Source organism: Aristolochia californica, unplaced genomic scaffold (assembly GCF_029961685.1).
Source record: "Aristolochia californica isolate CCGP_79_NKW_82.1479 unplaced genomic scaffold, dmAriCali1.0.hap1 SCAF_4, whole genome shotgun sequence".
In the NCBI taxonomy this organism is placed as follows: domain Eukaryota; kingdom Viridiplantae; phylum Streptophyta; class Magnoliopsida; order Piperales; family Aristolochiaceae; genus Aristolochia; species Aristolochia californica.
Window position 1 is genome coordinate 31013821 of NW_027182103.1, and position 25179 is coordinate 31038999.

The 25179-nt window shown below is 34.5% G+C and overlaps 1 non-coding gene across 1 annotated transcript; it reads right to left on the reverse strand.

Annotated features, from left to right (window-relative positions):
* Positions 1–22720: 22720 nt before the first annotated feature.
* LOC137964339 (small nucleolar RNA R71) lies at positions 22721–22827 on the reverse strand. Its single transcript, XR_011115536.1, has one exon. It is a non-coding gene; the product is annotated as a small nucleolar RNA R71 (small nucleolar RNA).
* Between the last annotated feature and the right edge of the window lie 2352 nt (positions 22828–25179).

The window sequence follows — 25179 nt, forward strand, 5'->3', positions numbered from 1 at the left end:
TTCTTCTTCTTCTTCTTCTTCTTCTTCTTCTGCTTCTTCTTCTTCTTCTTCTTCTTCTTCTTCTTCTTCTTCTGCTTCTTCTGCTTCTTCTTCTTCTTCTTCTTCTTCTTCTTCTTCTTCTTCTGACTCAGCATTCTTCTACTCAATATCTTCTTCTTCTTCTTCTTCTTCTTCTTCTTCTTCTTCTTCTTCTTCTTCTTCTTCTTCTTCTTCTGCTTCTTCTGACTCAGCATTCTTCTACTCAATATCTTCTTCTTCTTCTTCTTCTTCTTCTTCTTCTTCTTCTTCTGCTTCTTCTTCTTCTTCTTCTTCTTCTTCTTCTTCTTCTTCTTCTTCTTCTTCTTCTGCTTCTTCTTCTTCTTCTTCTTCTTCTTCTTCTTCTTCTTCTGCTTCTTCTTCTTCTTCTTCTTCTTCTTCTTCTTCTTCTGCTTCTTCTTCTGCTTCTTCTGTTTCTTCTTCTTCTTCTTCTTCTTCTTCTTCTTCTTCTTCTTCTTCTGACTCAGCATTCTTCTACTCAATATCTTCTGCTTCTTCTTCTTCTTCTCCTTCTTCTTCTGCTTCTTCTTCTTCTTCTTCTTCTTCTTCTTCTTCTTCTGCTTCTTCTTCTTCTGCTTAAAACTTCTTCTTCTTCTTCGTCTTCTTCTTCTGCTTCGTCTTCTTCTTCTTCTTCTTCTTCTTCTTCTTCTTCTTCTTCTTCTTCTTCTGCTTCTTCTTCTTCTTCTTCTTCTTCTTCTTCTTCTTCTTCTTCTTCTTCTGCTTCTTCTGCTTCTTCTTCTTCTTCTTCTTCTTCTGCTTCTTCTTCTTCTTCTTCTTCTTCTTCTTCTTCTTCTTCTTCTTCTTCTTCTTCTTCTTCTTCGCAGCAGCAGACAGTTTAGATATAGACATATCATCTTCTGCTGGTTGTAAGGAAGTGCTATCATGGCACTGAGTTCTCATAGAATCCTTCATTGATTCAAGTAATTTTTTCATGATATCTTTCTCCGATATATTGGGATAAATACTCCTTAATTGAGTTTTAAAAGTACCAAAAAAATTGGTGGAGTCATAATGGACTTCGGGGATTTTATGTAATCCACTAGCATTCTCATTATTGAGAATAACATACTTGATTTCTACAACTTTGGTATCAATATGGGAGAAATTTTTCCACCAATGAACATGAAACATCCATAATAATATCGGAAGGCCTTTATCATTAAAGCCTGTAGTGCAATCCCATCTCCAAATCCATGGTAGAGAAAAAACCATAAAGAAGATGAAGATATCACCATGATCAGGGAGTTTGTTAAACCCAGGAGCTTTAAGCTCAGGACTAGACTTAGTCCATTTTGTAAACAAAACCTTAATGGGTTCTGGTAAGATATCAAGGGGTGGCCCAAATTTGATCCACCATGCATAAACCAGCTGGGTAGAGGTAATGACCTCTTGTAGACATCCTTTTCCCACTAAAAAAACCAGGAATGTCTATGGGAGGGATTTTGGTAATAAAAAGTATTATACCGAGAATCCATATAATCCCAGTAATTAAATTCCTTATCATTAGGAAGGTTAGCTGCTTTAGCCAAATCAAACTTTTCCCAAGTTCAGGGATGCATGAATGGATTGATGGTACACTTACTGTACACTTTGGGACTATCCCACTTGTGAATATTGGACAGTGTATGTTGTACTGTAATAGAATTGAGATGAACCAAAATAGATTCAAATGAATACCATCGTTTTCCTGCATGGATGGGATAGTAGGCTTCTGCAAGCCATTTCTGTAACATCTCCCAGGAATCCAAGTTACCATCCAAGTCCTCTTTATTGAGGATCAAAATTGTTTCCTATTCAGGAAGAGTAATATACTCTGGTTCTGCTTCAAATGTCTCTTTATATGACACGTGGGCTTTGCCCTTCTTGTCTAAGGAATTTCCTTTTTCTTGATTCTTGCGGCCTCGACCTCTGGATTTATTACCACTTCCTCTGATTGGGAGTGGATTGCCCCTTTCGGGGTTATACATGATTTGAAACCTGGAGAAATTCACTGGTCAAAAAATCAGGTAAGGAGTTTAATTCTCCTTTGATATGTTCAATATCAAAATCAAATGCGCTTCATTCCGCCTGCCATCTGGCAAAGATTTGTTTGGAAGTAAGATTCTTTACGTTCTTCTTAAGAATTGATTTTGCAATAGAACAATCAACTCTTAAAAGAAATTTCTGATTTAAGAGATCATCTTGAAATTTATGGATGCACTTAATGATTGCAAGAATTTCTTGTTTCACAGTGGAATAATTAAGTTGTGTATCAAGCCAGTTACCAGAAGTAAATCTAACATGTTCTTCTTTACCTGCTGGATTAACTTGTTTCAAAATGCCACCATAACCGATATGAGAGGCATCAGTTTCTACCACCTTCGGATAAGAAGGGTTTGTCAGGTTAAGACAAGGGAGTTGTTTAACCTTACTTTTAATTAATTGGATTGCCTGAGTATGTTTAGGAGTCCAAGGCTCAGGCTTCTTTCTGAGTCTTTTATGCAATATTGTTGAGTTTTGTGCAAGATGAGGATAACAATCAGCAATATAATTGATACTTCCTAGAAATCTCTGAAGTTGAGTTTTTTCCAATAATTCATCTGGAAATTTGGAAGCAAACTCAATACTTCGTGAAATGGAAACTATTTTTCCCTTGTGAATATTGTGACCTAAAAATCGAACAGAGGTCTGAAACAATTTCATTTTTGGTGCTAATATCACCAACCCTGTTTTTGAATCACTATTTTGAAAACATTTAAATGCTTAAAATGAGCATGAATAGAATCTGAATACACAAGGATATCATCAATATAAACAGTTGTAAATTCAGAATAAGCAGCAAATATATCATTCATGATATTTTGAAATTCAGATGGAGCATTTTTCAAACCAAAAGGCATAACATTCCATTCAAAGTGACCAAAAGGGACAGTGAATGCAATCTTATATTTATCCTTTTCATTGATTTGAATTTGCCAATATCCAGATTTCAAATCAAATTTAGAAAAGATTTTGGCAGAAAACAATCTGTCTAATTAATCTTTTTTTTTTGGGATAGGATAGCGAATCCATCTCAAACAATCATTAAGTAGTTTATAATTAACCACTAATCTAGGAACACCTCGTTCCTTTTCTGCATTTTTATTGACAACAAAAGCAGTACAACTCCATGGGGAGTAAGACTTTCGGATTAGGTTTTTATCCAAAAGATTTTGAATTTCCTTTTTGCATAGGTCTAGTAAAGCATGTTTCATTTGACTAGGCCTTGCTTTTGTAGGAATGGTTCTTTCATTGATCCCATCAATAAATGGTAAGGACACAATATATTTATGTCTATCCCAGAAGGTTGTAGGAATGTCACTACAAATTTTTTGGGAAAATATTTTCTGAACAGAACTAATTTTCTCTTTCATAGTTATAGTTTCCTACTGCTATTCCAGAGTTAAAAATTGGTTTTCTTTATGCAGGAAACTAAGGTGATTTTCCTTGACATTTCTCAATTAAAAAATTTCATTAATAAAACTTATTTGAGGTGGAGATTTAAAGGAGAAATATATAGGTTTATTATTAACCTCACCAAGGATTCCTTGATTGTCAATGCCTTTAATTGGCATATTTTTTTCCAAAAAAGGAGTGCCTAATATAACTTGTTGAGTCATGTTTTTTACTAACAAGAAATCTGTAAGGATGCACTGATCATTAGTGCATATTGAGGTATTGTTTAATTTATATTTAATTTTCATTTTCTCTCCATTAGCAATGGCTAATGTTTGAGTGATTTTCTCAAAATATTGGGTCGAAATTAACCCTTCCTGGATATAGTTTAAATCTACTCCACTATCAATCAGAGCTATCAGTTTAGGAATGACAAAAGTCTGATCAATAACCAAATTAATAATAATATGCCATATTTGATGGATGACTTTGGTGATTTGATTAAGAAAAGAATCATCAGATTTCTTTTCCTGGCGTACTTCCTGGTGTACACATTTTTGTTCAAGCTTTTTATAAAGGGATTTAAATTCTTTTAACTCAAGCTTGATTTCTTTAATTTCTCCTTGTAATGAGGAGAGGGATACTGGTTGAGATGAAGAATTTAATTCTTCATATCTACCAATAATTTCCTTCAAAGAATAAGGTTTGACTCCTTGAATTGGCTTTGAAGAAGTTTGAGTTTGGTCAAGATATTCTTTAATTAAATATCTTTTGGTTAGAGGATCTTCCTCTTGATCAATGTTCTTAAGCATAGTTTGTTGTTCATTGGTAAGAACATTAATCTGATGCATTTGTGCAATAGATTGTAGGTGTGAACAACTACAATCTTGGTCTTCTTCTGATTGATTGGATGATGCATAATCAATATCATCCCCGGAATCAGAATTTAAGAGAATCTTAGCCAACTAAAGTCGTAATCCTTCATCTATATTCAATTGGTTTAGTTTCTCTTTGGTTTTGCATCGATTTGAATAGTGGCCTAATTTACCACATTTGTAACAGACAATTTTCTTTTTGTCTAGAGGATTCTTTCTAGGAGGTTGTCTCAACGGAGGAGGTTTCCTAGGTTCACGACAAGTCTTATTATGAGACTGTCATTTTGGATATCTCCTACTTTCTTATTATGATTGCACTGGTAAGGAGACCATATGTATATTGATGGTAGTTAATAATTTCTACCTCATTACCTAATCTTTTTCTTACCTTGCTGGCAAAAATAGTTGGTAATCCATCAATAAATTTTGCTTTCCAATATTCATTATTGGCATCTGGTCTTTGCATAACCTTAGAAATGAAGACATCTTTATACCATCTAAAATGGCTAAGTGTTCGACATCTAAGATTTTTCAGAACCTCTCTTCCCTTATTAGTCTGGAAAGTCAAATTTCCAATGAAATGATGAACAATACAGGAAATTAAGGTATAAACTGCATAGTCCTCACCTAAATAGGCTTGGCCAGCTTCAGTTTTAATTACCTTTTTGGCATTATAAATTTCCTGATGTTGTTCTGGGGTTAGGATATTATCCCACCATTCCTTGAGGGCACCAGAAAACCCTGTTGTAAGCATTTCGGCAATTCCTTGATCTGAATTTTTATGTTGCCGACAAATGGTACAGTACATAAGCATTTTTTGACATAATTCAAAAATCTGGTATTCGGATAATCCATCTAAATTCCATTCATAGATGGATCTGCCATCATAGGAGTTTTGTCCTATGAAAACATTTTCTTCATACAATAGGTCCAGAGGTGTGGGCCTATGGTAATACATTTTATGGGTCATTTCCCATCTCCGAGTAGATTTTTTATTATAATCTAATTTTTGAATACTCGGTTGTTGAATCATTTCCTGAAGGATATCTTCAGTCTGATTGATATTGATTAGACCTAAATCTTTTATATTAGATTTTTGACCAACATCAGAATTAGAATATGCTGAAGGAGTTAATTCTCCTGGATAGGAACTTCTGGATGAAGTATCTTTTTCCTCATCAACAACTTGAGATTCAAGAATCTGAATACTTTTCAGATGATGAGTTGATTTAACATGTTCTTTGGCTTTTTTAATTTGGTCTTCTTAAAGATTCAAATTACCTAGCCTAGATAATAATTCTTCTATAACTTCAGAATTAGTATCCAATTTAAAATTCCTTATAGGAACGGGTGGTTTTATTAAGGGTTTATTGTCCCTCGATAAAGGTAATTTTCGAGAGGATAAGTCATAAGGATTCTTAAGATATTTCTCAACATTACCTTTATCTAATGAATCTTCGATTCTATTTAGCTGTTGACAAATTGTTCGAAGATTTAAATTGGTAAAATTTTTTTCTCCCTTGATTTGAGCCAAAGGATTGAGAGTGGTCTCAGGGTTGACAAAAGCAACAACTTCAACACATTCGGGTGATTTCCCTGTTGAGGTGCTTGGAAATTCAAGCTTTAAAGGATCAGTAGGAGGATGTATTGATCTGATTGTTGTGCAAGATTGAAGATGTCATTCTTTCGTAAGGGTAGAAAGAGTGGGATTGGTGGAAGAAACTAAGGGTTGTTTCTCAGCTTGCTTCAATCTAAAGCGCATGAACCAATCAACAAAAGACATAATAACCTTATTTGTTTCCAAATAAAGATAAAATTATTTTGAAAATTTCATGCATTTGGCTTCCCCATAGGTTTCATAAAACCATCTTTTGAAACCTAGATTATTGGGGTTAAATAATTCAGCTTTAATGGCTGCACGATCCACAACAAAGGGAGGTGGATCCTGGAGGTCAATCTATGTAGGTGTAAAAATCATAATTACATATTGAAACCAGTCATTTCACTGGGAGTGGGAGAAGTACGTTCATGCGCCTTTTCAGTATAGACACCATGAGGGATTTGGGTGTCAGATATGTGGATTCCTTTTAATGAGAAATCGATTCCTTTTAATGAGGAATCATCCTCACAGGATTGTGTTTCATCCACCTCCTGTAGGCGAGAAGTCTAGCCTACATCCGAGTATGGGGATGATGATGGTAAAGAGACTCGGTAGGGAGTCTTAGGTGTAAAATTAATAACCACGTCTCCATCGGTGGATTGAATGACTTGATCAATGTCCTGATTAATCAGGAGTCTTGGAGGAACAACCTGGGGAATTGTCCAGTTGGCTGGGAAATGAATTTTCTCCCAATTGATCATGCAGGGAGTGGCAACATTTGCACTTATTAGATTGGTCTCGATCAATATAGTCTTACCCTGATCTGGTAAGTGTAATACCTTAGGGACTAAGGTATTCATAATTTTGAAATGAATCCTTGCAATTACTGCAATGGTTTCAATTCCATAAATGAAATTATATCCATGTGTTAGAATCCTCAACTGGAGCGATTCAAACAGATTCCTAACGGTTAATGATAGGGTGAGGTTTGGATGGACATTAAAATAAACGGGTCCTCTACTGAGACTCGTTTCTACAATACCCACTAATGAGGGTTTCCAATCCAAACATCTACCATCTCTAAGCATGACCTGTAAGCATGTGTTCATCCCTAATAAGGTCAAGGGTTTGAACGCAATTTGTATGCATCCAATATGCATATATTTTTGTCAGTATCTGTACGATACTTATTGAGATCAGTTAACTCTAATAATTTAAGAGTTGAATCATTATTTTCAAGATTAATGGTTTGTTCCATGGTTTTAATGCCCATGGTGCTAGAAAGGGTGAAAGTTCCTTTCTTGTAAATTGAAGTTGGTTTAATGGACGGAATTGTCCAATCATTCAATTGCTGTTAAACTTTATATTCAACAAGAGAAGCATTCTTGATAGATCCAGTAATCCTACTACTGGATGCCATTCTTTAAACCAATTAAAAATTTAAAACTAAAGTTAAAAGTAAACTAAAATTACACTACAACTATGAGTGGTAAGAGATAACTAGAAAGAGGAATATCCTAGTATGAAGTAAACATATTATAAATTGATTATATGGTAATCATGAACGAAGCAAACTATTATTCATAATATCATAATTAATTTACTGTTCATCATCTTCTTGTGCAGATACACGTCTGTCAACGATTTATGAGTATAACGGCCTTCAACGCCTATATCGGCAAGACGGCCTGACTTAACGTGACTTGGGTGACGTCCCATTTCTTAACAAGAACGACAATGAATAGTAAAATCATTATAACATTGCGAAGTAAGTTAACTCCCCTGATGATTAAGATATAAAAAATTTATAATAGCTTACTCCATACCTGAATATTCACGGTTTAACCTTCTATGGCTCTGATACCAAATAAGTTTTATTAATGAGATTTTTAAATTGAAAAATGTCAAGGAAAATCGCCTTAGTTTCGTGCATAAAGAAATCCAATTTTTAACTCTGGAACAGTAGTTGGAAACTACAACTATGAAAGAGAAAATTAGTTCTCTTCATAAAATATTTTCCCAAGAAATTTGTAGTGACATTCCTACAGCCTTCTGGGATAGACATAAATATATTGTGTCCTTACCATATATTGATGGGTTCAATAACAGAACCATTCATACAAAAGCAAGGCCTAGTCAAATGAAACATGTTTTACTAGACCTATACAAAAAGGAAATTCAAAATCTTTTGGATAAAAACCAAATCCAAAAATCTTACTCCCCATGGAGTTGTACTGCTTTTTTGTCAATAAAAATGCAAAAAAGGAACGAGGTGTTCCTAGATTAGTGGTTAATTATAAACCACTTAATGATTGTTTGAGATGGATTCGCTATCCTATCCCCAACAAAAAAATTTATTAGACAGATTGTTTTCTGCCAAAATCTTTTCTAAATTTGATTTAAAATTGGGATATTGGAAAATTCAAATCAATGAAAAGGAGAATATAAAACTGCATTCACAGTCCCTTTTGGACATTTTGAATGGAATGTTATGCCTTTTGGTTTGAAAAATGCTCCATCTGAATTTCAAAATATCATGAATGATATCTTTGCTGCTTATTCTGAATTTACAATTGTTTATATTGATGATATCCTTGTGTATTCAGATTCTATTCATGCTCATTTTAAGCATTTAAATGTTTTCAGAACAGTGATTCGAAAATATAGGTTGCTGATATCAGCACCAAAAATGAAATTGTTTCAGACCTCTGTTCGATTTTTAGGTCACAATATTCACAAGGGAAAAATAGTTCCCATTTCATGAAGTATTGAGTTTGCTTCCAAATTTCTAGATGAATTATTGGAAAAAACTCAACTTCAGAGATTTCTAGGAAGTCTCAATTATATTGCTGATTATTATCCTCATGTTGCACAAGACTCAGCAATATTGCATAAAAGACTCAGAAAGAATCTTGAGCCTTGGACTCCTAAACATACTCAAGCAGTCCAAATAATTAGAAGTAAGGTTAAACAACTCCCTTGTCTTAACCTGACAAACCCTTCTTATCCGAAGGTGGTAGAAACCGATGCCTCTCATATCGGTTATGGTGACATTTTGAAACAAGTTAATCCAGCAGGTAAAGAAGAACTTGTTAGATTTACTTATGGTAACTGGCATGATACACAACTTAATTATTCCAATGTGAAACAAGAAATTCTTGCAATCATTAAGTGCATCTATAAATTTCAAGATGATCTCTTAAATCGGAAATTTCTTTTAAGAGTTGATTGTTCAACTGCAAAATCAATTCTTAAGAAGAACATAAAGAATCTTACTTCCAAACAAATCTTTGCCAGATGGCTGGCAGAATTAAGCGCATTTGATTTTGATATTGAACATTTCAAAGGAGAATTAAACTCCTTACCTGATTTTCTGACCCGTGAATTTCTCCAGGTTACAAATCATGTAGAACCCCAAAAGGGGCAATCCACTTCCAATCAGAGGAAGTGGTAATAAATCCAGAGGCCGAGGCCGCAAGAATCAAGAAAGAGGACATTCCTCAGACAAGAAGGGCAAAGCCCCTTTGTCATATAAAGAGACACTTGAAGCAGAACCAGAGTATATTACTCTTCCTGAACAGGAAACAATTTTGATCCTCAATAAAGAGGACTTGGACAGTACCTTGGATTCCTGGGAGTTGTTACAGAAATGGCTTGGAGAAGCTTATTGTCCCATCCGTGCAGGAAAACGATGGTATTCATTTGAATCTATTTTGGTTCAACTCAAGTTTATTACAGTGCATCATACACTGTCCAATATTCACAAGTGGGATAGTCCCAAAGCGTACAGTAAGTGTACCATCAATCGATTCATGCATCCCTCAACTTGGGGAAAGTTTGATTTGGCTAAAGCAGCTAACCTTCCTAATGATTAAGAATTTAATTGCTGGGATTATATGGATTCTTGGTATAATACTTTTTATTACCAAAATCCCTCTCATAGACATTCCTAGTTTTTTTAGTGGGAAAAGGATGTCTACAAGAGGTCATTACCTCTACCCAGCTGGGTTTATGCATGGTAGATCAAATTTGGGCCACCCCTTGATATCTTACCAGAACCCATTAAGGTTTTGTTTACAAAATGGACTAAGTCTAGTCCTGAGCTTAAAGCTCTGGGGTTTAACAGACTCCCTGATCATGGTGATATCTTCATCTTCTTTATGGTTTTTTCTGTACCATGGATTTGGAGATGGGATTGTACTACAAGCTTTAATGATAAAGGCCTTCCGATATTATTGTGGATGTTTCATGTTCATTGGTGGAAAAATTTCCCCCATATTGATACTAAAGTTGCAGAAATCAAGTCTACTCATCTCAATAATGAGAATGCTAGTGGATTACTTAAAATATCCGAAGTCCATTATAACTCACCAATTTGTTTGGTACTTTTAAAACTCAATTAAGGAGTATCCGAATATATCGGAGAAAGATATCATGAAAAAATTACTTGAATCAATGAAGGATTCTATGGGAACTCAGTGCCATGATAGCACTTCCTCACAACCAGTAGAAGATGATATGTCAATATCTGAACCGTCTGCTGTAGAAGAAGAAGAAGATATTGAGCAGAAGAATGTTGAGTCATTACCAGATAGTCAACCTCTAGAAGCTGATGAATATATTGTTGCTATGCTTCGCATTTTTGAAGCTAAATCTAAAACAAAATAATTGTTTCAGGATTCAACTATGACAGACAAATCTTCATCAGATACGTCGGCTAAGTCCATCCAGATTCCTCAGAGGAAAGCTTATCCTCCGGCCCATAGCTGGCCCATTTGTCATATCAATCAAGGCACCTACAATATCTTTGGTCGGCCATTTTCCATAAAGTCACATTCATGGGATGCCGAAAGTAGCCGCCTTGCTCGGATTAGAGTTAAAGCTTTCAGAAAAAGAAAGATTCTTTGGGACCAAGCTCATCAAAAGTCTCTTTCAAGTCTCCATCAAGGAGACACTCATGAAGCTCACCTTAATAATGGAGGTCTTTCTGCCCATCATACAGGCTTATCTCTTTATTAGTGGTGGATTTCAAATTTTTATAGAATCCACTTTAGTTTCCTCCTTCTATATAAGGAGTTGTTTTCTTTTGTTAAGGCATCACTGGTTATTCAGAGCTTTCTCCTTTGTACTCAAGGTTGCCTGCTTGTGTTTGTGAATTGCTTGGAAAAAAAAAGCAAGAATGAAAGAAGAAAGAAAGAAAGAGATAAATAATGAAGAAAGAAAGAAAGAAAAATAAGAATGAATTAGGATAGAAACAAACAAACAAGTTAGAAAGAATTAGTAAGAATGAAAGAAGAAAGAAAGAAAGAAAAAATGAAACAAGAAAGGAAGAAAGAAAGAAGTTGAAAATAACGACACAAGAATGAAAGATATAAAGATTGAAGAATGAAAAAAAAAAGAAAAAAGATTGACAGATGAAAAAAAGAAAGAATCAAGAAAGAAAAAAGAAAGAAAGAAAAAAGAAAGAAAGAAAGAAAGAGAGAAGGAAAGGAAGAAGAAGGAAGAAAGAAAGAAAAAAGAAGAAACAAAAAAGAAAACAAAAAGAAAGAATGAATGAAATAAATTAGAAGAAATAACGAAAGAAACAGGAAAAAGAATGACTAAAACATAAACAATGAAAGAAAGAAACAACGAAGAACGAAAGAGAGATAAAAGAAATAAGGAAAAAAGAAAGAAAGAGAAAGAAAGAAATAAAGAAAGAAGAAAAGAAGAAGGAAGAAAGAATCAAGATAGAAATAAAAAATAAAGAAACAAACAAATAAACAAACAACCAAGAAAGAAAGAAGGAAACAAGAACAAAAACGAGGAAGAAGGAAGTAAGAATTAAGAGAGAAAGAAGGAACGAAGAAAGAAAGAAACAAGAAATAAAGATAGAAAGAAAAGATGAAAATTAAAAAGAAAGGGAAAGTATAGAAAGGTAAGACAAAAAATAGAATGAAAGATGAAATATAAAAAGAAAGATGAAAGATAGAAAAAAAGTTAAGATATAGAAAGAAAGGTGAAATGTAAGAAGAAAGGGGATATATAAAAAGAAAGACAAAATATAGAAAGAAAGACGAAATATAGAAAGAAATGTGAAATATAGAAAGAAAGGTGAAATATAGAAAGAAAATTGACATATAGAAAGAAACATGAAATACGAAATATAGACAGAAAGGTGAAATATAGAAAAAAAAGTAAAATATAGAAAGAAAACTGACATATAGAAAGATACATGAATTGTAGAAAAAATGACGAAATATGAAAAGAAAGGTGAAATATAGAAAGAAAAGGCGATTTATAGAAATAAAAGATTTAATGTAGAAAAATGAAGATGAAATATAGAAAAAAAATGAAATATTTTAAGAAAGGTGAAATATTGACAGGATGGGCGAAATATATTAAAAAAAGGCAAAATATAGAAAGAAAGATGAAATATACAAAGAAACAAATAGAAAAAAATACGAAAAATAGAAAGAAAAAGCAAAATATAGAAAGTACAAGCTAAATATAGAAAGAAAGATGAAATATAGAAATAATGACAAAATATAGAAAGAAAGAGGAAATATTGAAAGAAAATACGAAATATAGAGAGAAAAGGTGAAATACAGAAAGTAAGATTAAATTAGAAAGAAATGTGAAATATAAAAAGAAACACCAAATACATAAAGAAAAGAAAAATATAGAAAGAAAAGGAAAAATATAGAAAGAAAAGGTTAAAAATAAAAAGAAAGGGAAAATATAGAAAGATAAAGGGAAATATAGAAACAAAGATGTAGAAAGTAAGACAAAATATAGAAAGAAAGTTGAGATATAGAAAGAAAGGCGAAATGTAAAAAGAAAAGGTGAAATATAGAAAGAAAGACAAAATATAAAAAGAAAGGCGAAATAAAGAAAGAAAAGGCGAATTATAGAAATAACAGATGAAATATAGAAAAAAAAGACGAAATGTAGAAAAGGAAAGATGGAATAAAGGAAGAACAACAAAATATTTTAAGAAACTTGAAATTTTGACAGAAAGAGCGAAATATAGAAAGAAAAGGCAAAATATAGAAAGGTAGACAAAATATAGAAAGATAAACAAAAAATAGAAAAAAGGCAAAAAATAGAAAGAAAAGGTGAAATATAGAAAGTAAAGGCAAAATATAGAAAGAAAGTTGGAATATAGAAAGAAAGATGAAATATTTAAAGAAAGATGAAATATAGAAAGAGAGTTGAGATATAGAAAGAAAGTCGAAATTTAAAAAGAAAAGGCGAAATATAGAAAGAAATAAAAAATATAGAAAGAATGACAAAATATAGAAAGAAAGAATAAATATAGAAATAAAGACAAAAAATAAAAAAGGCAAAATAAAGAAAAAAATGAAATATTGAAAGAAAATGCAAAATATAGAGAGGAAAGGAGAAATAGGGAATGTAAGACGAAATATAGGAAGATATGCAAAATACAGAAAGAAAGACTAAATAGCTAAAGAAAAGTGAAATACAGAAAGAAGGACGAACTACAGAAGGAAAGACGAAATAGAGAAAGAAAAAGAAATACAAAAAGAAAGAGGAAATATAGAAAGAAAGACGAAATATAGAAATAAAGATGATATATAGAGAGAGAAACACATAATATAGAATGAAAGACGAAATATAGAAAGAAGGATGCAATATAGAAAGAAAAAGGAAATATATAAATAAAAGGTGAAATATAGAAAGATAATATGACATATAGAAAAAATGAAATATAGAAAGAAAGACAAAATATAGAAAGAAATACTAAATATATAAAGAATAACAAAATATAAAAAGAATGGTTAAATATAGAATGAAAGATGAACAATAGAAAGAAAGGAGAAATATAGAAAGAAAGATAAAATATATAAAGAAAGATGAAATATAGAAATAAAAATGAAATATGGAAAGAAACAGCAAAATATAGAAAGAAAAGAAAAATTTTAAAAGAAAGGTGGAATATAGAAAGAAAGCCGAAATATAGAAAGAAATGGCAAAAAATAGAAAGAAATAAAAAATAAAAATTAATGGAAAAATAGAAAGAAAGATGAAATGGTGAAATATAGAAAGAAATATGAAATACAGAAGGATTGACGATAGAAAAAAAATAAAATATGGAAAGAAATACGAAATATAGAAAGAAAGACAAAATATAAGATGAAAAGAAATATTTAAATAAAGGCGAAACACACGAAGAAAATGCGAAAATATATAAAGAAAGACGAAATATAGAATATTGAAAGAAAGACAAAATATAGGAAGAAAAGGCAAAATATAAAAAGAAAGGTGAAACATAGAAAGAAATTTGCAATAAAAAGAATGACGAAACATAGAAAGAAAGGCAAAATAAAAACAAAGAAAGGTGAAATATAGAAAGAAAAGCGAAATATAGAAATAAAGACAAAATACATAAAGAAAGGAGAAATATAGAACGACATACGAAATATAGAAATAAAGGTAAAATATTGAAAGAAAGATAAAATATAGAAAGAATGGCGAAAAATAGAAAAAACAAAGGCGAAATATGAATGAAAGACGAAATACAGAAAGAAAGGCGAAATATAGAAAGAAAAGGAGAAATATAAAAAGAAGGACAAAAAGTAGAATGAAAAAGCAAATTTGGAAAGAAAAGCGAACTATAGAAAGAAATGGTGAAATATAGAAAAATGGTGAATTAAAGATAAGAAAGGTGAAATATGAATGAAAGACGAAATATAGAAAGAAAAGCAAAATTTAGAATGAAAGACCAAATATAGAAACACATGGCAAAATATAGAAAGAAACATGAAATATAGAAAGAAAGGCAACATATAGAAAGACAGGGAAATATTGAAAGAAAGACGAAATATTGAAAGAAAGGCGAAATATAGAAAGAAAAGGTGAATTATATAAAGAAAGAAAAAATATAGAAACAAAAATGAAAGATAGAAAGAAAGACAAAATATTGAAAGAAAGGGTAAAATATAGAAAGAAAAGGCGAAATATAAAAAAAAGATGAAATATAGAAAAAATGGTGAAATAAAGAAAGAAAAGGAGAAATATAAAAAGAAAGAGGATATATAGAAAGAAAAGGCGACAAATAGAAAGGAAAGGCAAAATATAGACAGAAACGGCAAAATATAGAAAGAAAAGATGAAATATAGAAAGAAAAATGAAATATAGAAAGAAGGACAAAAGATAGAAAGAAAGGCGAAATGTAAGAAGAAAAGACAATATATAAAAAAAAAAGACGAAATGTAGAAAAATGATGAAGTATAGAAAGAAAGTTGACATATAGAAAGAAAGACGAAATATAGAAAGAATGAAAAAATATAAAAAGAATACCAAAATATAGAAAGAAAAGGCATATTATAGAAATAAAAGGCAAAATATAGAAAAAGACGTCATATAGCATGAATAGACGAAATATAGAAAGAAAAATAAAATATTTTAAGAAAGGTGAAATATTGATGGGATGGGTGAAATGCATAAAGAAAAGGGGAAAGAAAGAAAGAAAGAAAGAAAGACGAAATATAGAGAGAAAAAAATGAAAAATAGAAAGAAAAGGAAAAAAATAGAAAAAAGGAGAAATATAGAGAGAAAATGAGAAATAGAGAAAGTAATACGAAAAATAGAGAGAAATGCGACATATAGAAAGAAAGACCAAATAAAAGAAGAAAAGTGAAATATTGAAAGAAGGAAATAATACAAAATGAAAGACGAAATAGAGAAAGAAAGATGAAATACAAAAGGAAAGAATAAATATAGAAGGAAAGTCGAAATATAGAAATAAATACGAAATGTAGAAAGAAAGAGGAAATATAGAAAAATGATGAAATACAAAAATAATGACGAAATACAGAAAGAAAAGGCAAAATATAGAAAGAAATGGTGAAATAGAGAAAAATAGGCAAAATATAGAAAGAACGACGAAATATAGAAAGAAATAGAGAAATATAGAAATAAAGGCGAAATATAGAAAGAAAAGGCGAAATATATAAAGAAAAGACTAAATATAGAAAGAAAAGCTGAAATATAGAAAGAAAAACTGAAATATAGAAGATAGACAAAATATAGAAAGAAAAGGCGAAATAAAGAAAGAAAGGCGTAGGCGTTGAAGGGCCGCTATACTCTTAAATCGTTGACAGATGTGTATCTGATCAAGAAGATGATGAACAGTAAATTCATTATGATATTATGAATTAAAGTTTGCTTCGTTCATGATTCTCATATAATAAGTTTATAATATGTTTACTTCATACTAGGATATGCCTCCTTCTGGTTCTCTTTTATCCCTCTTAGTTGTAGGATAAGTTAGTTTACTTTATTTCTGTTTTAAATTTGGCTTTTATATTTAATTTGTCCGAATATGGCATCCAGTAGTAGGATTACTGGACCAGTTAAAAATGCATCTTTGGTTGAATATAAAGTTCAACAACAATTGAATGATTGGACAATTTCGTCCATTAAACCTACATCAATCTACAAGAAAGGCACATTCACCCTTTCTAGTACCATGGGAATTAAAACCATGGAACAAACAATCAATCTTGAAAATCAAGCTTCAACTCTTAAATTATTAGAGTTAACAGATCTCAATAAGTATCTAGCGGATACTGAGAAAAAATATATGTATATTGGATGCATACAGATAGCGTTCAAACCCTTAACCTTATTAGGGATGAACACATGTTTGCAGGCTATACTTCGTGATGGTCGTTGTTTGGATTGGAAACCCTCATTAATGGGTATTGTGGAAACAAGTCTCAGTAGGGGACCTGTTTACTTTAATGTCCATCCAAACCTTACCCTATCATTAACAAATAGGAATTTGTTAGAATCTATCCACTTGAGGATTCTAACACCGGGATACAATTTTATTCCTAGAACTGAAACCATTGCAGTTATTGCAAGGATTCATTTCAAAATTATGAATACCTTAGTCCCTAAGGTATTACACTTACCAGATCAAGGTAAGACTGTTTTGATTGAGACCGATCTTATGAGTGCAAATGTTGCCACTCCAAGGATGATCAATTGGGAGGAAATTCGTTTCCCAACCAACTGGACTATTCCTCAGGCTGTTCCTCCATGACTCCTGATTAATCAAGATATTGATCATGTAATCCAATCAACCGATGGAGATGTGGTAATCAATTTCAAAGACAAGACTCCTTACCGAGTCTCTTTACCACCCACGTCATCCAGATATTCGGATGTAGGCCCATCCTCTCGCCTACAGGAATTGAATGAAAAACAATCCATAAAGGATGATTCCTCATTAAAAGGAATCAACTTATCAGACACCTAGATACCTCATGGGGTCTACCGAGAATGGGAGCATGAAAGGACTTCTCCCACTCCCAGTGAAATGACTGGTTTTACCCTATGATTATGATTTTTACACCTACACAGAGTACCCAAGACCAACCACCTTTTGTGGTGGACCGAGCAGCAATCAAAGCTGAATTCTTTCACCCTAATAATTTAGGTTTCAAAAATTGGTTTTATGACACCTATGAGGCCGCATAACGCATGGAATTGTCAAATGACTTTTATCTTTATTTGGAAACAAATAAGGTTATCATGTCCTTTGTTGATTGGTTCATGCAAACCAGACTAAAGCAAGCGGAGAAACGACCCTTAGTTTCTTCCCATGCCCCCACTCTTTCTACCCTCACGAAAGAATGGCATCTTATGTCTAGAATCAATATCAGATCAGTCCATCCTCCTACTGATCCTATCCGACTTGAATTTCCAAGTCCTTCAGGGAAATCCCCTGATTTTGTGGAAGTAGTTGCTTTTGTCAATCCTGAAATCACCCAAAATCCTATGGGTCAGATTAGACGACAAAACAACTTTACCAATTTAAATCTCCAAACGATAGGCCAACAGTTGACTCTTATTGAAGATTTATTGGACAAAGATACTCCCGAGAAATATTGTCAGAATCCTTATGACTTATCTTCTCGAAAATTACCTTTGTTGATGGATGGGAAACCACTCATCAAACCACCTGTTCCAATTAGGAACTTTAAATTGGATAATAATTCTGAGGTTGTTGAAGAATTATTAACCAGGCTTGGAAAATTAAATCTTTCCAAAGATCAAATCAAACAAGCCCAACAGGCTCATGAAGCCCAAGCTAATGCGGTTCGTAAAAGTCTCCATGTTTTGGAAGCTGACGAATCACAGGATGAAGAATCTCATGAAGAGTCTTTATCACATAATATTACTGAAGATTTAACTCCTTCAGCATATTCTGATTCTGATGAAGGTCAAAATCCTAATCTTCTTGATTTGGGTTTAACTAATATCAATCAGACTGAAGCAATTCTTTAGGAAACGATTAAAGATCAACCGAGTATTCAAAAATTGGATTATACCAAGAAATCTACTCGGCGTTGGGATCTAAATCACAAACTCTATTATCATAGGCCTACACCTCAGGACCTATTATATGAAGAGAATGTGTATATAGATCAAAAAGCCTATGATGGTAGATCAATCTATGAATGGAACATAGACTCTATGTCTGAATATCAGATTTTAGAACATTGTCGATGAATGCTTATGTATGCAACTATTTGTAGACAACATAAGAATTCAGATCACGGCATAGCAGAAATGTTAACTGCTGGGTTCTCTGGAACCTTAAAAGGTTGGTGGGATAATATCCTAACTGCTGAATGATGTAGAATTTTAGTTACATCGACTTTTGTACCTCGCAAGCGTACGAATCGTTCATGTAATCTAGCAGTAAGCGAGGGTCATATCCACAGGGAGGATTGAATTTCGTGTATTCTTCAGTCAACTAGCCTAACCAAATATGATGAATTAATATGAACTAAATACTAATTATATCCTAAATTATCAAGCAATAATTTAATTAACTACTTGCACAACAGGAAACGTCAACTCTGGATTTTACCGTGATTCGTGCCTCTCTCGAGCGCCACGTAACTACGAATCCAGATTTCTCAATCCTTGCGTCTAGCCCCTCTCGGGCGCCTAGAGTTAAAGACAGAAATCGGATTAAAATACCAAAATCTAACCTCAATTATAATCTTACACTAATTAACTAATTTAATCAAATATCAAGAAAACAAATCTCAAATAAACCTTAATTATCAAATCAGATTCAATTAACATTCAAAACCTAAGTTCAAACCATATAAAAAATCAAATTCAATAATGATGAATTACTCCCCTTCTTCCTCCTCTCGCTCGGGCAGCAACTCGTTCTCACGGGTGCTGCGATTTCCGGAAATTGGTGGCGTCGGGTAGCAATAGTGAGTGGCCGGAGGTAGAGACGACGGTTAGAAGCCGACGGCCGGAGGTAATGTCCGGCGAAGAGCGAAACAGAGCTGACGTTCTCTAACCGGCTCTCTCGAGTCTCGGTTAGAGTCGGAATGGCTCCGGGACTGGTCGGAATATGTAAACGACACCGGAGGATGGTCTGAAAACGGAAGTGGCGCCGAAGAAGCCCTCTCGGATCCCCTCCCGGCCTGGCGAGCAAAGAATGGCAGCGTCGAACTCGCCGCGACGGAGACTCTCTCGAGCTCTCCTCGGGTCTGTTCTCGGTTGCCTGATGGTGGTGGACGACGGTGGACGACGGTGGTGAAAGGTCTTGGCCGGCGAACAGCGGTGGGGAACTCCTCTCGGGTCCTCCCCTGTTTCCGGTCAAAGTCCTCCCTTTTGGTCTCTACTCCTCTTCTCTTTACGCTCCCCCCTCTTCACGCCCCGCTTCTTCTTTAAATATGATTTTCTTATTTTAAAACGATTTGCCCTAGAAATTACCTCCATTTCACTAAGGGCATTTTGGTAAATATCTTCTTCTCCACCCAAATTCTCCTGATATTCCATAATTGAATCTATAAAAAGCATTTCAGGAAGAAATAAGACTAAAAAATAATGAAATATAATTCAGGAGAGAAATATGCAATATCGACAGTGATTAATGCCAAATTCAATAAATGCTCATTTCATTTGAAAACCGATAAGTAACTACCTATAATACAATTATAAAGGTTATTCTATTATAATTAACCTAGTTCTTATGTCAAAATATGGCATCTATCACACCCCCAAACCTAAATCTTTGCTAGTCCCTAGCAAAACAACAATCGAACCAAAATTAAGCCTAGGAAAACAAAATGCCACTTTCGTAGGGAGCACGATTGCATTTAGCGTATGCAACAAGCCGTTAAACCCCTACTCTGCAGTAGTGGACGAGTTATGTCTCGTGAGGGTTTGCATGGAATTTACCCACAAAATTCATCTAAATCAATAATATAAAAAGAAAAAAAAACTGAAGAAAATTTACTCCTCATTAGCATATGACTAACACTTAGTATCGTAAAATATCTGAAATTCATATGAGATCTTGCGAAATATTAAAACCTGTGTAAAAGATAGCCTATTATCAATCCAAATACACTCATTGTTACTCCACCTGAACCAATGTGACCCATAAGCTATTACTTCAACAGAACAAAGAGGCAGCAAATAACAATAAAATCCTGGTCACATCACAATTAAGAGAAAATAGTAAAGTAAGCCTGTTGTCTTACAATCTCACCAAAGAAATATACCAATTTCAATCTTGACTTGTAACTTCTTTCAAATTACAATTCATCATCAAAGTTAAGGAAACTCATTGCTTCCAGATTTAAAACCATTTTTCGCTATTACCAGCGCACTTTTGCTATTACCAGCGTAATTTTTGTTTTTTTTGTTTTCTTCACTGAATACTTTTGGTATTACCACCATTTTGTATTCGTCTTCACTGCACATGCACTTATTTTTAAGTAACCCACTGTTCCGGTGCATGTCCCTGGGTTTGCCCAGGCTGTTTCTGAAGTTATCTGTCTTTTGCACGCAAGAGCATTTCCATTTGCATTTATACATTACAACAAGGAATTTTACTGAGGTATGAGTTCAAACAGGCATACAAGACTATTCAGACTAACATAGATCAACACTAGATTTACATGTTCTCTTTTGCAACTAAGTTTCAAGTCTAATGCAATAGGAAGTTATCCCACTGAATTCTCATGAATCACAACAAATGATATCGGATTTCTAATAGGCATATTCTACACAAATTTACGAAAATTTTTGAAAAACATTTGAGCAACTTATTTTAACTCTACTAATGTTAACCACATACTAAGAGGAGTAATTTGAAAACCACGAACAAAAATCGAACGAAAATTATTGCTAAGACATAAAAGAGTCGTTCCCCCCCCCCCCCCCCCCCCCCCCCCCCCCCCAAACCTAAACCTGACATTGTCCTCAATGGGGAAAAGTTAAAACACTATAACGACTACAAAAAAAACAAAATAATAATAAAGACCCCCAGGAATGATACATAGTCTCCCTCGAAGAAGGTTTACTCGTATCAGCCGTACCCGTAGGTAATCATCCGTAGATGAAACCGCTATCCCACATCACACTTTGAAGAAATCTCCGTGTGACTGGCCACTGAAGGCAGCAGGAATCACGCACTGAACACAAGTCCTTAAGTTACTCACCATAAGGTTTTCATTCAATACTTCAAGATCGAATTGGTCAATCCCAGAACAGTTGTTTGAGTACAGACCTCTCAAACTAGGGACCAAAAGTCTGGTCATCGACTATCGGAACCATTTATGCTCTCAGCCGGTAAGAGAGTATGAATAAACCAAAAAAATAAAATAAAAATAAAAATAAAAATAAAACTGTAATGTACAAAGGGATAGAAACGTGGGGATTGCCCACAATGTGCTAAGTTTATAGTCGTAAGCAAGACTCTGACGCATTCAAGATGAAATGACAGGTTCCTCCAAGAAAATCACCATCACCTCCTCTGGTGTGGGGACATTCTCAAGATACGGTTTGAGCCTCTGACCGTTAACTTTTGATAATTTAGGATATAATTAGTATTTAGTTCATATTAATTCATCATATTTGGTTAGGCTAGTTGACTGAAGAATACACGAAATTCAATCCTCCCTGTGGATATGACCCTCGCTTACTGCTAGATTACATGAACGATTTGTACGCTTGCGAGGTATAAAAGTCGATGTAACTAAAATTCTACATCAAGTTTTTGGCGCCGTTGCCGAGGAGGCACATATTAAGCGTATATCTTTGTTCTCCATAGTCTTAGGTTAGATTTTATTTTATTTTATTTTTGTTTTTATTTTTATTTTTTTATTTTTTTTGCTTTCATAATTTTAGTTTGGTATTTTTTATGAAATTATTTTTATTTCTTCTAGTTAGTTCATATTTTTAGTAGCGAGTTTGTTAGCTTAATTTGATAGTTCATTTTGTTTCTTTTTGTGTTTTTATGCACGGGCGCCGCTCCCTAGGTGGACCATTAGCTCCCTTTGTTGAAGAGGTAGAATATATTTGTAGGAAAACACCCAAAGTCAAGTTAGGAGCTACCATGGCCAATCAGGGCGAACCATTACAGTTACCTGCAGCAGGTGACCGTAGAGCCCTGAGGGATTATTCTATCCCATCCCACTTCACATCACCTTCTTGCATTATATTGCCACCCACTACTGCCGCCAGTTATGAGTTGAAACCGGGTGTGATCCAACTCCTCCCTACATTCTATGGGTTGGATAAGGAGGACCCATATTACCACATCAAGGAATTCTTAGATATTTGTGCAACTTTTAAATTCCAGAATTTCTCAGATGACTCTATCCGGTTAAGACTTTTTCCATTTTCACTTAAGGATAAGGCCAAGTCTTGGCTTAATTCCTTGGAGGTGGGCAGCATTACTTCATGGGACACGTTAGTCACAAAATTTTTGTCCAAGTACTTTCCCATTCAGAGAACTACAGCCCTCAGGAGAGAAATCTCCAACTTTATGCAGCAGGAGGGTGAACACTTTTATGAGGCTTGGGAGAAATGGAAGGATTTGATTCGTAGGTGTCCGCATCATGGGTTTGAGAAATGGCATTTAGTGCAATACTTTTATCAAGGTCTTACACCCCAGGTTAGATCCATGGTAGACGCAACGAGTGGTGGGAGTTTGATGGGTAAGAGTGCTAGTGAGGCGTGGGACTTCTTTGAAACGTTGAGTGATCAATCTCAGCAATGGGGTTCGTCATTTAATGTTGATAGGAGATCCCACGAAACCAAAAGAGGGGGTCTCTACGAGGTTAGTGAAACACCTATGCTCATGGCCAAGATTGAGGGGTTGACTAGAAAAATTGATGCCCTTATGGTGTCCAAGAGTTCACCTGCTCCTAACCCATCTACTGTCTGTGCCATATGCTCTGGTTCATCTCATCCCACACAAATGTGTCCATCTAGTTCATCCTACCTAGAGCTCATTGAGGACTTGAATGCAGTCCAGAATTTTCATAGACCAAATCGGAACGATCCTTTTTCAGAAACATATAATCCGGGTTGGGCTAGGCACCCAAATTTCTCATGGTCCAAGGGCCCACAGGTTAGGGGTCCTCCAGGGTTTACTCAACCCCAAGCTCCGCGCCCACACTTCACCCAACAACCATTGATTCCACAAAAACCTTCACTTGAGGATACACTTCAATTATTCATGCAGAATACACAGTCCTCCATTGCCAAACTTGAAATGCAAGTGAGTCAGTTGGCCAGCCACATGAGTGAACAAGCACAAAATAGACCCCCGAGTCAAACCATTCCTAACCCCAAAATCACACATGAGAGTGAGTTGAGTTCCAAACCCCACCATGAGCAAGCAAAAGCCATAACCACCCTTAGGAGTTGTCGTGAGTTGAACAATGGGGTAGGGACCACTAAGTCTAAGGAGTTAAAGGATGACAATGGGGACACATCATTGAGTGACGAACCTCCAAGTTCTCCACCAACAACCAAGCAGATCCCTAACCAAGTCCCACTAGCTCCTTATCCGTAGAGGTTATCGGGCCCACCTAGGAAAGGAGATAGCATGCATGAAACGTTGGAACTGTTTAGTAAGGTTCACATTAACATTCCACTTCTTGATGCTATTAGGCAAGTCCCTGCCTATGCCCGATTTTTGAAAGACCTTTGTACACAGAAGAGAAAACAACATGTTAACAAAAAGGTCTTTCTTACTGAGAATGTAAGCTCAATTCTGAAGCACAACACTCCTCCTAAAGTTAAAGATCCTGGATGTCCCACAATTTCATGTGTCATTGGTGAACATACCATCCAGAGAGCTCTTCTTGACTTAGGAGCAAGTGTGAATTTGCTTCCTTTCTTTGTGTACCAGCAATTAGGTTTGGGGGAATTGAAGCCTACCCCCATCACACTTCAACTAGCTGACCATTCTGTCAAGATACCACGAGGAATAGTTGAAGATGTTTTGATAAAAGTGGACAAATTTTTGTTCCCGGTTGATTTCATTGTTCTTGATACAGAACCAATATTCAATGTGACCAACCAAATTCCTGTCATCCTAGGACGTCCCTTCTTAGCCACATATAATGCTATCATTCATTGTAAAAGTGGTGAGTTGGAGTTGTCTTTTGGAAATTTTAAGGTCTCATTGAATGTATTTAATGCCGGGCACCACCCACTTGAGTCTGATGATCTGAGTCCTGCATTTAATATAGAAACTGTTATGCTTGATAACGAATCCACTCTTGAATCTTTTGAGTCTTGCATAACATCTTTAGACATGGACTATTTTGATGAGGAAACATATTTCCGAGAGGTTAATTCTTTACTCAATTTTGTACCTCTGTTGGAGGAAGCTTATGAGGTTATCACAACTGATCATCCACAGGATCTTCCTCTTGACTTAGACAAACCTCTCGAAACTTCCAAGCTAGATCTTAAGCCACTTCCTCCCACGTTGAAGTATGCGTTCTTGGGACCCATGAACTCATTACCAGTCATTATTTCCTTTGATTTGAGTATTGAGCAGGAGGAACAATTGACTGAAGTTTTACAAGCACACAGAGAGGCATTGGGGTGGACTCTTGATGCCTTAAAAGGGATTAGCCCCTCCATATGCATGCATCGTATTCATTTGGAGGAGGGGACTAAAGCCTCACGTGAGATGCAACGTAGGTTAAATCCCCATATGCTGGAGGTTGTGAGAGAAGAAGTCATTAGGTTGCTTGTGACAGGAATCATTTACCCTATTTCCGATAGCACCTGGGTGAGTCCAATTCAAGTTGTCCCTAAGAAAGGGGGGATAACAATAATGAAAAATGAGATTGGTGAATTGATTCCCACAAGAACTACCACCAAGTGGCGTGTCTGCATTGACTATAGAAAACTTAATTCCGTCACTAGGAAGGATCACTTCCCACTACCTTTCAT